Here is a 13968-nt window from a genome sequence, read left to right on the forward strand (position 1 = left end):
CCAGGTTCGATTCCGGCTTGGGTCACTGTCTGTGCGGAGTCCGCACATCCTCCCCGTGTGTGCGTGGGTTTCCTCCGGGTGCTCCGGTTTCCTCCCACAGTCCAAAGATGTGCAGCTTAGGTGGATTGGCCATGATAAATTGCCCTTAGTGTTGGGTTTGGTTACTGGGTTCTGGGGATGGGGTGGAGGTGTTGACCTTGGGTAGGGTGCTCTTTCCAAGAGCCGGTGCAGACTCGATGGGCCGAATGGCCTCCTTCTGCACTGTAAATTCTATGATACGCCAGATTTCCATCGGGTGGTCAAAGGAACTGTTTCCATTCACTGATCTTACAAGCAGTCGGGACACAGATTTAAAGTTTTGGGTAAAACCTGGATTGTACGATATAAGATCCTGAGGGGTTTTGACAGGGTGGATGTGCAGAGGATGTTTCCTCTTGTGGGAGAATCGAGAACGAGGGCATCACTGTTGCAAAATAAGGAGTCGCCCATTTAAGATGGAGATGAGGATTTTTTATTCTCTTGAGGGCTGTAAGACTTTGGAACTCACATCCTTAAAAGGCAGTGGCAAGAGAGTCCTTGAATATGTTTAAGGCAGAGCTGGATAGATTCTTGATGAGCAAGGAGGTGAAATGTTATCAGGGGTAGGCAGGAATGTGGAGTTGAGGTTAGAATGAGATCAGCCGCAATCTTATTGAATGTTGAGCAGGCTCGAGGGGCCGAGTGGCCTGTTCCTAGTTTGTATGTAAAAGGTACAGGAGATATGAAGTGTTATGAGATATGTTTTTATACAGCGAGCGGCAATGACCTGAAACTTGCTGCCTATGAGGGAGTTTGAAAATAGACACAATGAATGATTTGATTTCAAAAGGAAATTGGATAGACATCTGAGGGAAATAAACCTGCGAGGATACAGGGATAGAGCAGGAGAATGGGACGAATTGGATTGCTCCAGAGAGCTAGCATTGTCTCAATGGGCCGAATGCCCTTCTCTGTGCCATCATGTCACTGACTCTTTTGTGCAGGCTAGTTTTGTAATTTAACCCTGGGGGGTTCAGATATCACTCAGATAAATCTGTGCTACACTCCCTCCGAGGCCATTCCATCCTTCCTCAGGTTTGTTGCCCAGAACTGAACACAGTTCTCCAGGTTTGGTCTAACCAGGGTTTGTGAATCTCGAGGCTTTTCCAGTCACACTGAGACCTGGGGCGAAATTCTCCCCCAACGGCGGGATGCCCGCTGACTGGCGCCAAAGCCGGCGCAAATCAGACGGGCATCGCGCCGGCAAAAAGGTGCGGAAGTCTCCGCATCTTTGGCGGCCTAGCCCCAACATTGAGGGGCTAGGCCGACGCCGGAGGGATTTCCGCCCCGCCAGCTGGCGGAAATGGCGTTTGTTGCCCCGCCAGCTGGCGCGGAAATGCGGCGCATGCGCGGGAGCGTCAGCGGCCGCTGTCAGTTTCCCCGCGCATGCGCGGGAGCGTCAGCGGCCGCCGAAAGTTTCCCGCGCATGCGCAGTGGGGAGAGTCTCTTCCGCCTCCGCCATGGTGGAGGCCGTAGCGGAGGCGGAAGGGAAAGAGTGCCCCCACGGCACAGGCCCGCCCGCGGATCGGTGGGCCCCGATCGCGGGCCAGGCCACCGTGGGGGCACCCCCCGGGGTCAGATCGCCCCGCGCCCCCCCCCAGGACCCCGGAGCCCGCCCACGCTGCCTGGTCCCGCCGGTAAATACCAGGTTTGATTTACGTCGGCGGGACAGGCAATTCCTGGGCGGGACTTCGGCCCATCCGGGCCGGAGAATCCAGCGGGGGGTCCCGCCAACCGGCGTGGCTGGATTCCCGCCCCCGCCCAATCTCCGGGAGCGGAGACTTCGGCGGGGGCGGGGGCGGGATTCACGGCGGCCAACGGCCATTCTCCGACCCGGCGGGGGGTCGGAGAATGACGCCCCTGAAATCTTCCCTCACAGACAGAACAGACAAACCTTTTACCTTCCACACCTAGATGCTGCTGAAATTCAGTTTTTAATGAATTGAATGACTGTCAGATCACGTTGTGATGTTTGGTTTGCGTTTCCCGCCTGTTCAACCTCCACTTCCAGTATCCTGTAAATTTACAGAAACCTCACTGTCAGTTTACTTTCCTTGCCAACTTTGATTAAATGTATTCCTGGAGGTTTGATCACATGACCTGCCACCATCCTCCAGCCATTAATCGGTCAACATATCCATCCTTGTGACACACTGCCTTCCTCGGCCAATTGGGAAGCAAAAGGACTGGGTACCTTACAGGACAGTGATCGACTGTCAGCCAAACAACCTTTATCCCATTTTCAATATTTTAATGTCCGCTGAAGAGAAATGCTCAAAGAAAATTACCAAAAAATGTTTTTGACTGTCTGAATGATTTCCCTGCTTTGACTCTCACTAAGGCAGAAGGTAAAATTTGAATTCATTGAATGTCTACGGATGACCATGAAACCATGGTAAGAAGTCTTACAACACCAGGTTAAAGTCCAACAGGTTTGTTTGAAATCACTAGCTTTCGGAGCGCTGCTCCTTCCTCTGGTGGATGAAGTGGTATGTTCTAGAAACATATAGAGACAAAGTTGATACAAGACGATACTTTGAATGCGAGCATTTGCAGGTAATTAAGTCTTTACAGATCCAGAGAGAGGGGTAATCCCAGGTTAAAGAGGGGAACACTTCAGCAGTCAAGGGCATTCAGCCTCTGATCTCCGGGTAAGCATTCTCCAAGGCAGCCTTCAGGATGTGCGACAACGCAGAATCACCGAGCAGAAGCTTATAGCCAAGTTTCGCACACGTGAGTACGGACTCAACCGGGACCTTGGATTCATGTCGCATTACATTCACCTCCCACCATCTGGCCTGGGCTTGCGAAATCCTACCAACTGTCCTGGCTTGAGACAATTCACACCAGAGGAAGGAGCAGTGCTCTGAAAGCTAGTGATTTGAACCTGTTGGACTTTAACCTGGTGTTTTAAGACTTCTTACTGTGCTCACCCCAGTCGAACGCTGACATCGCCACATCATGAAACCATGGTTATCTTCGATGGTCAGCACGGTAGCATAGTGGTTAGCACAGGACTGACCGAGCGGCTGGTCCTCCAACCAATCAGCATGCGCTCCGACGCGTACTTCGTCCACTCGGGCCTGTCTCGGGTAAAAGCCCGAGCAGCATTCGCCGACTCCACTGCCGTGTCCGAGCTCCGTATTCGGGGCTGAGGGCCGACACGGATTGTTTATGAAGCCTCCCGACCCCTCAGCCGGCTCTGTCCATCCCTCATGACTTACCGAGCGGGATCTGACCAGTGGACGATTTCCACCCGACTGCCTGAATCCTGCGCTATCATCGGCACTGCGCATGCTCCAATTCACGTGGGAGACCTCGCTCTGCCCCGCCCCTCATTCACTCCGATTGGTTGGAGGACCAGCCGCTCCGCTCGGTCCCCCAGTCACGCCCCCTCTTCCTATTGGACGACCTGCCGTCAATCATTCCCAGGGCATGGTGAACTGGAGCATGCGCAGTGCCGATGCTGCACTCGGCCGGGAGGTTTCACTGAAACCCGGTGGAAGCTCCAAACCCCAATAAGAAGTTTCCGGGCCCGGGTTTGCATCGAGCGGCGGGACAGCTGCGGCCTGCTCCCGGTGACAGGCCTGAGTTAACGGCCGCCGTCTTTATAGAGGCTGCAAACCCACACGGGGCAAAACATCAGAGTTTGTTGTGAAACCAATGGGATGTAAAACAGGAAGTCAGGGTTACAGTCAACAACAACAACTTCTATTTATATAACACCTTTAACATCATAAATCATCCCAGTCAACTTCACAGGAACATTATAAAACAAAGTGAGACACCCAGACACAAAAGGAGATATTAGGACAGGTGACCAAAAACTTGGTCAAAGAGGTGAGTTTTAAAGAGAATCTTAAAGGAGGTGAGTGAGGTGGAGACGGGGAGGTTTAGGGAGGGAATTCAGTGCTTGGAGCCGAGGGAACTTACTCCGCCATGGTTTTAATTAGAATCGGGGGTGTGCAAGAGTCCAGGTTCAGAGCTGTGCAGATATCCCAGGGGGTTGTGGAGCTGGAGGAGATGACAGACACAGGGAGAGACGAGGCCATGGAGGGATTTGAAAACAAGGGTGAGAATTGACTGGGACGAATGCAAGTCTCGGAGCACAGGGATCATAGGGGAAAGGAACTTGCTGTGAATTAAGACATGGGTAGCAGACTTTTGGATGGCTTTAAGTTTGCAGAGGTAGAATGTGGGAGAGCAGCCAGGCGTGTAATGGAATTGTCGAATCGGGAGGTGACGACAGTAAATTGCCTTCGTATCTAAAAAGGTTGGGGGGTTACGGGGCTAGGTGGTGGTGTGGGCTGAGCTAGGGTGCTCTTTCCAGGGCCAGTGCAGATTCGATGGGCCGAATGGCCAGCTTCTGCACTGTAAATTCTATGAGGTCAGAAGCTCATATTGGATCAAGTGTGAAACCAAGTTTACAAAGAGACTGGCTAAGTCTCAGACTGTTGTGAGGGAGAGGGATAGAGTTGGTATGTCAGGAATGGAGATTGGAGCAGGGACCGAACAGTGGGTACAGTCTTCTCCATACGAGATTGAAGTTATTTAGTCAGCAGGAAGAGAACCAGAATGAGCCCTGAGTCTGATATCCGGTATAACTTAGTTCGAGAGGAAGAACAAAGGAAACCCAGGAAGGTTTGGAGAAACGACATTTGCGATTGCTCATCAGATCTCCACACAGTCAGTTCTCGACACAAGAACATAGAACAATACAGCGCAGTACAGGCCCTTCGGCCCACGATGTTACACCGAAACAAAAGCCATCTAACCTACACTATGCCATTATCATCCATATGTTTATCCAATAAACTTTTAAATGCCCTCAATGTTGGCGAGTTCACTACTGTAGCAGGTCGGGCATTCCACGGCCTCACTACTCTTTGCGTAAAGAACCGACCTCTGTCCTATATCTATTACCCCTCAGTTTAAAGTTATGTCCCCTCGTGCCAGCCATATCCATCCGCGGGAGAAGGCTCTCACTGTCCACCCTATCCAACCACCTGATCATTTTGTATGCCTCTATTAAGTCTCCTCTTAACCTTCTTCTCTCCAACGAAAACAACCTCAAATCCATCAGCCTTTCCTCATAAGATTTTCCCTCCATACCAGGCAACATCCTGGTAAATCTCCTCTGCACCCGCTCCAAAGCCTCCACGTCCTTCCTATAATGCGGTGACCAGAACTGTACGCAATACTCCAAATGCGGCCGTACCAGAGTTCTGTACAGCTGCAACATGACCTCCCGACTCCGGAACTCAATCCCTCTACCAATAAAGGCCAACACTCCATAGGCCTTCTTCACAACCCTATCAACCTGGGTGGCAACTTTCAGGGATCTAACTTTAAGGGGGAGGGGGAGCAGCCCCAAGTCGTGGTCCACATTGGCACTAACGACATAGGTAGGAAAGGGGATAAGGATGTCAGGCAGGCTTTCAGGGAGCTAGGATGGAAGCTCAGAACTAGAACAAACAGAGTTGTTATCTCTGGGTTGTTGCCCGTGCCACGTGATAGTGAGATGAGGAATAGGGAGAGAGAGCAATTAAACACGTGGCTACAGGGATGGTGCAGGCGGGAGGGATTCAGATTTCTGGATAACTGGGGCGCTTTCTGGGGAAGGTGGGACCTCTACAGACAGGATGGTCTACATCTGAACCTGCGGGGCACAAATATCCTGGGGGGGAGATTTGTTAGTGCTCTTTGGGGGGGTTTAAACTAATGCAGCAGGGGCATGGGAACCTGGATTGTAGTTTTAGGGTAAGGGAGAATGAGAGTATAGAGGTCAGGAGCTCAGATTTGACGTCGGAGGAGGGGGCCAGTGTTCAGGTAGGTGGTTTGAAGTGTGTCTACTTCAATGCCAGGAGTATACGAAATAAGGTAGGGGAACTGGCAGCATGGGTTGGTACCTGGGACTTCGATGTTGTGGCCATTTCGGAGACGTGGATAGAGCAGGGACAGGAATGGATGTTGCAGGTTCCGGGGTTTAGGTGTTTTAGTAAGCTCAGGGAAGGAGGCAAAAGAGGGGGAGGTGTGGCGCTGCTAGTCAAGAGCAGTATTACGGTGGCGGAGAGGATGCTAGATGGGGACTCATCTTCCGAGGTAGTATGGGCTGAGGTTAGAAACAGGAAAGGAGAGGTCACCCTGTTGGGAGTTTTCTATAGGCCTCCAAATAGTTCTAGGGATGTAGAGGAAAGGATGGCGAAGATGATCCTGGATATGAGCGAAAGTAACAGGGTAGTTATTATGGGAGACTTTAACTTTCCAAATATTGACTGGAAAAGATATAGTTCGAGTACATTAGATGGGTCGTTTTTTGTTCAGTGTGTGCAGGAGGGTTTCCTGACACAGTTTGTTGACAGGCCAACAAGAGGTGAGGCCACATTGGATTTGGTTTTGGGTAATGAACCAGGCCAGGTGTTGGATTTGGAGGTAGGTGAGCACTTTGGGGACAGTGACCACAATTCGGTGACGTTTACGTTAAGGATGGAAAGGGATAAGTATACACCGCAGGGCAAGAGTTATAGCTGGGGGAAGGGAAATTATGATGCCATTAGACGTGACTTGGGGGGGATAAGGTGGAGAAGTAGGCTGCAAGTTTTGGACACACTGGATAAGTGGAGCTTGTTCAAGGATCAGCTATTGCGTGTTCTTGATAAGTATGTACCGGTCAGGCAGGGAGGAAGGTGCCGAGCGAGGGAACCGTGGTTTACCAAAGAAGTGGAATCTCTTGTTAAGAGGAAGAAGGAGGCCTATGTGAAGATGAGGTGTGAAGTTTCAGTTGGGGCGATGGATAGTTACAAGGTAGCGAGGAAGGATCTAAAGAGAGAGCTAAGACGAGCAAGGAGGGGACATGAGAAGTATTTGGCAGGAAGGATCAAGGAAAACCCAAAAGCTTTCTATAGGTATGTCAGGAATAAGCGAATGACTAGGGACAGAGTAGGACCAGTCAAGGACAGGGATGGGAAGTTGTGTGTAGAGTCTGAAGAGATAGGCGAGATACTAAATGAATATTTTTCGTCAGTATTCACTCAGGAAAAAGATAATGTTGTGGAGGAGAATGCTGAGCTCCAGGTAAATAGATTAGATGGCATTGAGGTAAGTAGGGAAGAGGTGTTGGCAATTCTGGACAGGCTGAAAATAGATAAGTCCCCGGGGCCTGATGGGATTTATCCTAGGATTCTCTGGGAGGCCAGGGAAGAGATTGCTGGACCATTGGCTTTGATTTTTATGTCATCATTGGATACAGGAATAGTGCCAGAGGACTGGAGGATAGCAAATGTGGTCCCTTTGTTCAAAAAGGGGAGCAGAGACAACCCCGGCAACTATAGACCGGTGAGCCTCACGTCTGTAGTGGGTAAAGTCTTGGAGGGCATTATAAGAGACAAGATTTATAATCATCTAGATAGGAATAATATGATCAGGGATAGTCAGCATGGCTTTGTGAAGGGTAGGTCATGCCTCACAAACCTTATCGAGTTCTTTGAGAAGGTGACTGAACAGGTAGACGAGGGTAGAGCAGTTGATGTGGTGTATATGGATTTCAGCAAAGCGTTTGATAAGGTTCCCCACGGTAGGCTATTGCAGAAAATACGGAGGCTGGGGATTGAGGGTGTTTTAGAGATGTGGATCAGAAATTGGCTAGCTGAAAGAAGACAGAGGGTGGTGGTTGATGGGAAATGTTCAGAATGGAGTTCTGTCACAAGTGGAGTACCACAAGGATCTGTTCTGGGGCCGTTGCTGTTTGTCATTTTTATCAATGACCTAGAGGAAGGCGCAGAAGGGTGGGTGAGTAAATTTGCAGACGATACTAAAGTCGGTGGTGTTGTCGATAGTGAGGAAGGAAGTAGCAGGTTACAGAGGGATATAGATAAGCTGCAGTGCTGGGCTGAGAGGTGGCAAATGGAGTTTAATGTAGAGAAGTGTGAGGTGATTCACTTTGGAAGGAAAAACAGGAATGTGGAATATGTGGCTAATGGAAAAGTTCTTGAAAGTGTGGATGAGCAGAGGGATCTAGGTGTCCATGTACATAGATCCCTGAAAGTTGCCACCCAGGTTGATAGGGTGGTGAAGAAGGCCTATGGAGTGTTGGCCTTTATTGGTAGAGGGATTGAGTTCCGGAGTCAGGAGGTCATGTTGCAGCTGTACAGAACTCTGGTACGGCCGCATTTGGAGTATTGCGTACAGTTCTGGTCACCGCATTATAGGAAGGACGTGGAGGCTTTGGAACGGGTGCAGAGGAGATTTACCAGGATGTTGCCTGGTATGGAGGGAAAATCTTATGAGGAAAGGCTGATGGACTTGAGGTTGTTTTCGTTAGAGAGAAGAAGGTTAAGAGGAGACTTGATAGAGGCATACAAAATGATCAGAGGGTTAGATAGGGTGGACAGTGAGAGCCTTCTCCCGCGGATGGAAATGGCTAGCACGAGGGGACATAGCCTTAAACTGAGGGGTAATAGATATAGGACAGAGGTCAGGGGTAGGTTCTTTACGCAAAGAGTAGTGAGGCCGTGGAATGCCCTACCTGCTACAGTAGTGAACTCGCCAACATTAAGGGCATTTAAAAGTTTATTGGATAAACATATGGATGATAATGGTATAGTGTAGGTTAGATGGCTTTTGTTTCGGTGCAACATCGTGGGCCGAAGGGCCTGTACTGCGCTGTATTGTTCTATGTTCTATGTTCTATGTACATGGACACCTAGATCCCTCTGCTCATCCACACGTTCAAGAACTTTACCATTAGCCAAATATTCCGCATTCATGTTATTCCTTCCAAATTGAATCACCTCACACTTCTCTACATTAAACTCCATTTGCCACCTCTCAGCCCAGCTCTGCAGCTTATCTATATCCCTCTGTAACCTGCTACATCCTTCCACACTATCGACAACACCATCGACTTTAGTATCGTCTGCAAATTTACTCACCCACCCTTCTGCGCCTTCCTCTAGGTCATTGATAAAAATGACAAACAGCAACGGCCCCAGAACAGATCCTTGTGGTACTCCACTTGTGACTGTACTCCATTCTGAACATTTCCCATCAACCACCACCCTCTGTCTTCTTTCAGCTAGCCAATTTCTGATCCACATCTCTAAATCACCCTCAATCCCCAGCCTCCGTATTTTTTGCAATAGCCTACCGTGGGGAACCTTACCAAACGCTTTGCTGAAATCCATATACACCACATCAACTGCTCTACCCTCGTCTACCTGTTCAGTCACCTTCTCAAAGAACTCAATAATGTTTGTGAGGCATGACCTACCCTTCACAAAGCCATGCTGACTATCCCTGATCATATTATTCCTATCTAGATGATTATAAATCTTGTCTCTTATAATCCCCTCCAGGACTTTACCCACTACAGACGTGAGGCTCACCGGTCTATAGTTGCCGGGGTTGTCTCTGCTCCCCTTTTTGAACAAAGGGACCACATTTGCTGTCCTCCAGTCCTCTGGCACTATTCCTGTAGCCAATGATGACATAAAAATCAAAGCCAAAGGTCCAGCAATCTCTTCCCTGGCCTCCCAGAGAATCCTAGGATAAATCCCATCAGGTCCCGGGGACTTATCTATTTTCAGCCTGTCCAGAATTGCCAACACCTCTTCCCTACGTACCTCAATGCCATCTATTCTATTAGCCTGGGGCTCAGCATTCTCCTCCACAACATTATCTTTTTCCTGAGTGAATACTGACGAAAAATATTCATTTAGTATCTCGCCTATCTCTTCAGACTCCACACACAATTTCCCATCCCTATCCTTGACTGGTCCTACTCTTTCCCTAGTCATTCGCTTATTCCTGACATACCTATAGAAAGCTTTTGGGTTTTCCTTGATCCTTCCTGCCAAATACTTCTCATGTCCCCTCCTTGCTCGTCTTAGCTCTCTCTTTAGATCCTTCCTCGCTACCTTGTAACTATCCATCGCCCCAACCAAAACTTCTCACTTCATCTTCACATAGGCCTCCTTCTTCCTCTTAACAAGAGATTCCACTTCCTTGGTAAACCTCGGTTCCCTCGCTCGACGCCTTCCTCCCTGTCTGACCGGTACATACTTATCAAGAACACGCAGTAGCTGATCCTTGAACAAGCCCCACCTATCCAGTGTGCCCAACACTTGCAGCCTACTTCTCCACCTTATCCCCCCCAAGTCACGTCTAATGGCATCATAATTGCCCTTCCCCCAGCTATAACTCTTGCGCTGCGGTGTATACTTATCCCTTTCCATCATTAACATGAACGTCACCGAATTGTGGTCACTGTCCCCAAAGTGCTCTCCTACCTCCAAATCCAACACCTGGCCTGGTTCATTACCCAAAACCAAATCCAACGTGGCCTCGCCTCTTGTTGGCCTGTCAACATATTGTTTCAGGAAACCCTCCTGCACACACTGTACAAAAAACGACCCATCTATTGTACTCGAACTATATCTTTTCCAGTCACATCTGTTTTTCTAATTGGTCAGTCAGGATAATTCAGATTAATGTCTGTCACAAGTCATGAAGGAAGTGACTTATGAAGCATATTCTTACCTCTAATTATATAACTTTGGTAAAAGGATACAGAAATAATGATCTAATACTTTATTTGGATTTCAGCCCAGGGAGGAGGGAGAGTGTGTGGGACGGGGATTTACACCTTTGGGGACAGAAGAGAGAAAAAAAATGTTCCACAGAAACTGGAATTGTCTGTTCTGAATTTCTATCTTGTACTGATAGTGTGACCTTTGTAAACTCCTATTCCAGGGCATTAGGAGAGGATTTTTAAACAGGAAACAAACCAAATATCACATTAAGATCCGACAGTGTCACTTAATTGATCAGGACCTGAATATCCTCAGACTATGAATGTGGAATGAAAAATGTTTGTTCTGTTTGTGGGAAAATATTTCAAACATCAGTGTGACTGGAAAAGCACCGAGACACACATGCACCCAAGTGAGTGTGTTCCAGTGAACTGACTGTGGAAAGAGCTTTAACCAGTTACAGCCTGATAAAACACCACACTATTCACTGAGGGGAGAAACCATACACGTGTTCTGTGTGAGGACCAAGCTTCACTTGATTGTCTAAAGAGGAAACGGACAACGACACTGACTCCGTGGTGATACCGTCGAAACTGTGGGGTATGATTTTCGCTTAGGGGGTTTCCAAAATGCGAGAGTTCCAGGGTTCATATCCTGGACGAGCTCTGAAAAGTGCTTGAATGGGGAGGTGATGGTGTAGTGGTATTGTCACTGGATGAGTAATCCTGAGACCCAGCACAATTCTCTGAGAATGCAGCTTCAAACCCCACCATAGCAGACGCTTCATCGTGGCTTGTATTTGAACTTGAATCCAATAAATCAGGGGCACAGTGGTTAGCACCGTTGCTTCACAGCTCCACTGTCCCAGGTTCGATTCCCGATTGGGTCACTGTCTGTGCAGAGTCTGTACGTTCTCCCCATGTCTGCGTGGGTTTACTCCGGGTGCTCCGGTTTTCTCCCACAATCCAAAGATGTGCAGGTTTGGTGGAGTGGCCATGCTAAATTGCCCTTAGTGTCCAAAAGGGTTAAGTGGGGGTTACTGGATTACGGGGATAGGGTAGAGGTGTGTGCTTGAGAAGTGTGCTCTTTCCAAAGGCCAGTGCAGACTCGATGTGCCGAATGGCCTCCTTCTGCACTGTAAATTTTATGATTGTGAGAATCAGGTCAAAGGAGCAATGGGTAAGTCTCACAGACAAGATGAGCATGATGGGAAATAGCAGGAAAAGAGGGGCAAGATGTGAGTTCAGAATGTGGACAAGAAAGGTCTTCGAGGCAGTTTTACCGAGTGGTTTAGTGGAAGAGGAGCTGTAGAATCAGCTGATCGGATTGTTTCAATGGGAGGGGTTTTACAGCCCTGCCTGCTGGCTGGATCTTCCAGTCCCACAGATCTCTCAGTCTGCTGTTCCGATTCACTGTTTGTCTCATTGGGTTCACTTTAGGCCTCTTGGGGTCTGTGGAAGAACTCCCGGTGCCTCATTCGCCTGATGAATTCCCTGGAGCGGAGAAACTACGACATCTTCTTTGCAGCCTTCAACATGTCATCGATAGATACAAACATCTTGCCAAGGCCATCCCCACTACATTCCTTCAAACAACCGCGCAACCTCAAACAGACCATTGATTGCAGCAAACTACCCAGCGTTCAGGAGAACAGCGACCATGGCACCACACAACCCTGCCATGGCAACCTTTGCAAGACGTGCCAGATCATCAACACGGTACCACCATTACACGTAAGAATACCCCCCAACCAAGTATGCGGTATATTCTTGTGTGACTCGGCCAACGTTGTCTACCTCATACGCTGCAGCAAAGGATGTCCCGAGGCATGGTGCATTGGTGAGGCCAAGCAGACGCTGTGACAACAGACGAATGGACATCACGCAACAATTGCCAGGCAGGAATGTTTCCTTTAGCAGTAAAGGGCTTTTAGCCTCTGATCTTCGGGTAAGCGTTCTCCAAGGCACGCACGGTAGCATTGTGGTTGGCACAATTGCTTCACAGCTCCAGGGTCCCAGGTTCGATTCCCGGCTTGGGTCACTGTCTGTGCGGAGTATGCACGTTCTCGCCGTGTGTGTGGGGGTTTCCTCCGGGTGCGCCAGTTTTCTCCCACAGCCCAATGATGTGCAGGTTAGGTGGATTGGCCATGCTAAATTGTCCTTAGTGTCGGGTGGGATTACTGGGTAATGGGGATCGGATGGAAGTGTGGGCTTGGGTAGGGTGCTCTTTCCAAGAGCCGGTGCAGACTCGATGGGCCGAATGGCCCCCTTCTGCATTGTAAATTCTATGAAAAGGCGACCTTCAGGACTCGAGATAACGCAGAATCGCCGAGCAGAAACTGATAGCCAAGTTTCGCACACATGAGTATGGCCTCAAACGGGACCCTGGATTCATGTCACATTACATGCACTTGTGAAATCCTACCAACTGTCCTGGCTTGAGACAATTCACACCTCTTTAAGCTGTGATTATCCCTCTCTCCAGTCGCACCGTTTTGACCTGTAAAGACGTAATTCCTTGCAAAGACTCGCATCCAAAGTACCATCTCGCATCATTGAATTTTTCTACATATAGAACATACAGTGCAGAAGGAGGCCATTCGGCCCATCGAGTCTGCACCGACCCACTTAAACTCTCACTTCCACCCTATCCCCGTAACCCAATAACCCCTCCTAACCTTTTTGGATAGTATGGCCTATCCACCTAACCTGCACGTCTTTGGACTGTGGGAGGAAACCGGAGCACCCGGAGGAAACCCATGCAGATACAGGGAGAATGTGCAGTCTATGCACAAACAGTGACCCAGCGGGAAATTGAACCTGGGACCTGGCACTGTGAAGCCACAGTGCTATCCACTTGTGCTACCCTGCTGCACATATGTGTTTGTGGAACCCACATCTTCATTCACCTGAGGAAAGGAGCTGCGCTCTGAAAGCCAGTGATTCTAAACAAACCTGTTGGACTTTAACCTGGTGTTGTAAGACCTCTTTACTGTGCTCACCCCAGTCCAACACCGGCATCTCCACATCATAAATTAGAAGCATTTAATGCTTCTGCCAATTTTGAATCCGACACCTTTCGCTCGTGAGGTGAATGCTACAGAAACAGCTGGAAGACCAGTAACAATGGATCTGTGCAAGATTCAGCTGCACAGTCTTGCTGCGGCTTTCAATGGTTCGGCTGGGAGGCCAGGTCACTTATTACATGAAGACAGTTGTGCCTTTAAAACAGATGTCTCAATTTGTAAGAACATAAGATGTAGAACTTATATTGTACTTTTGCATTTGTTCAGTAAATATGTAATGGAATAATGCTCTCTGTTCAATCATTAATACTTCATTCTCATCTTCCTGCAGAAAAT

General features: G+C 48.9%; 1 protein-coding gene across 2 annotated transcripts in view; it reads right to left on the minus strand.

The window, feature by feature from the left end:
• Positions 1-13968, minus strand: part of LOC140421694 (uncharacterized) — a 56251-nt gene that overhangs the window by 17902 nt on the left and 24381 nt on the right. For both annotated transcript variants that reach the window (XR_011947014.1, XR_011947013.1), the window contains exons 1-2: positions 3303-3391; positions 1980-2093 (exon numbers count right to left, since the gene is read on the minus strand). The gene's annotated coding sequence lies outside the window, so the exon portion shown is untranslated. Of the gene's footprint in view, positions 1-1979; positions 2094-3302 lie in introns of those variants that run through there.

This window comes from Scyliorhinus torazame, chromosome 5 (genome assembly GCF_047496885.1).
Source record: "Scyliorhinus torazame isolate Kashiwa2021f chromosome 5, sScyTor2.1, whole genome shotgun sequence".
Classification (NCBI taxonomy): Eukaryota; Metazoa; Chordata; class Chondrichthyes; order Carcharhiniformes; family Scyliorhinidae; genus Scyliorhinus; species Scyliorhinus torazame.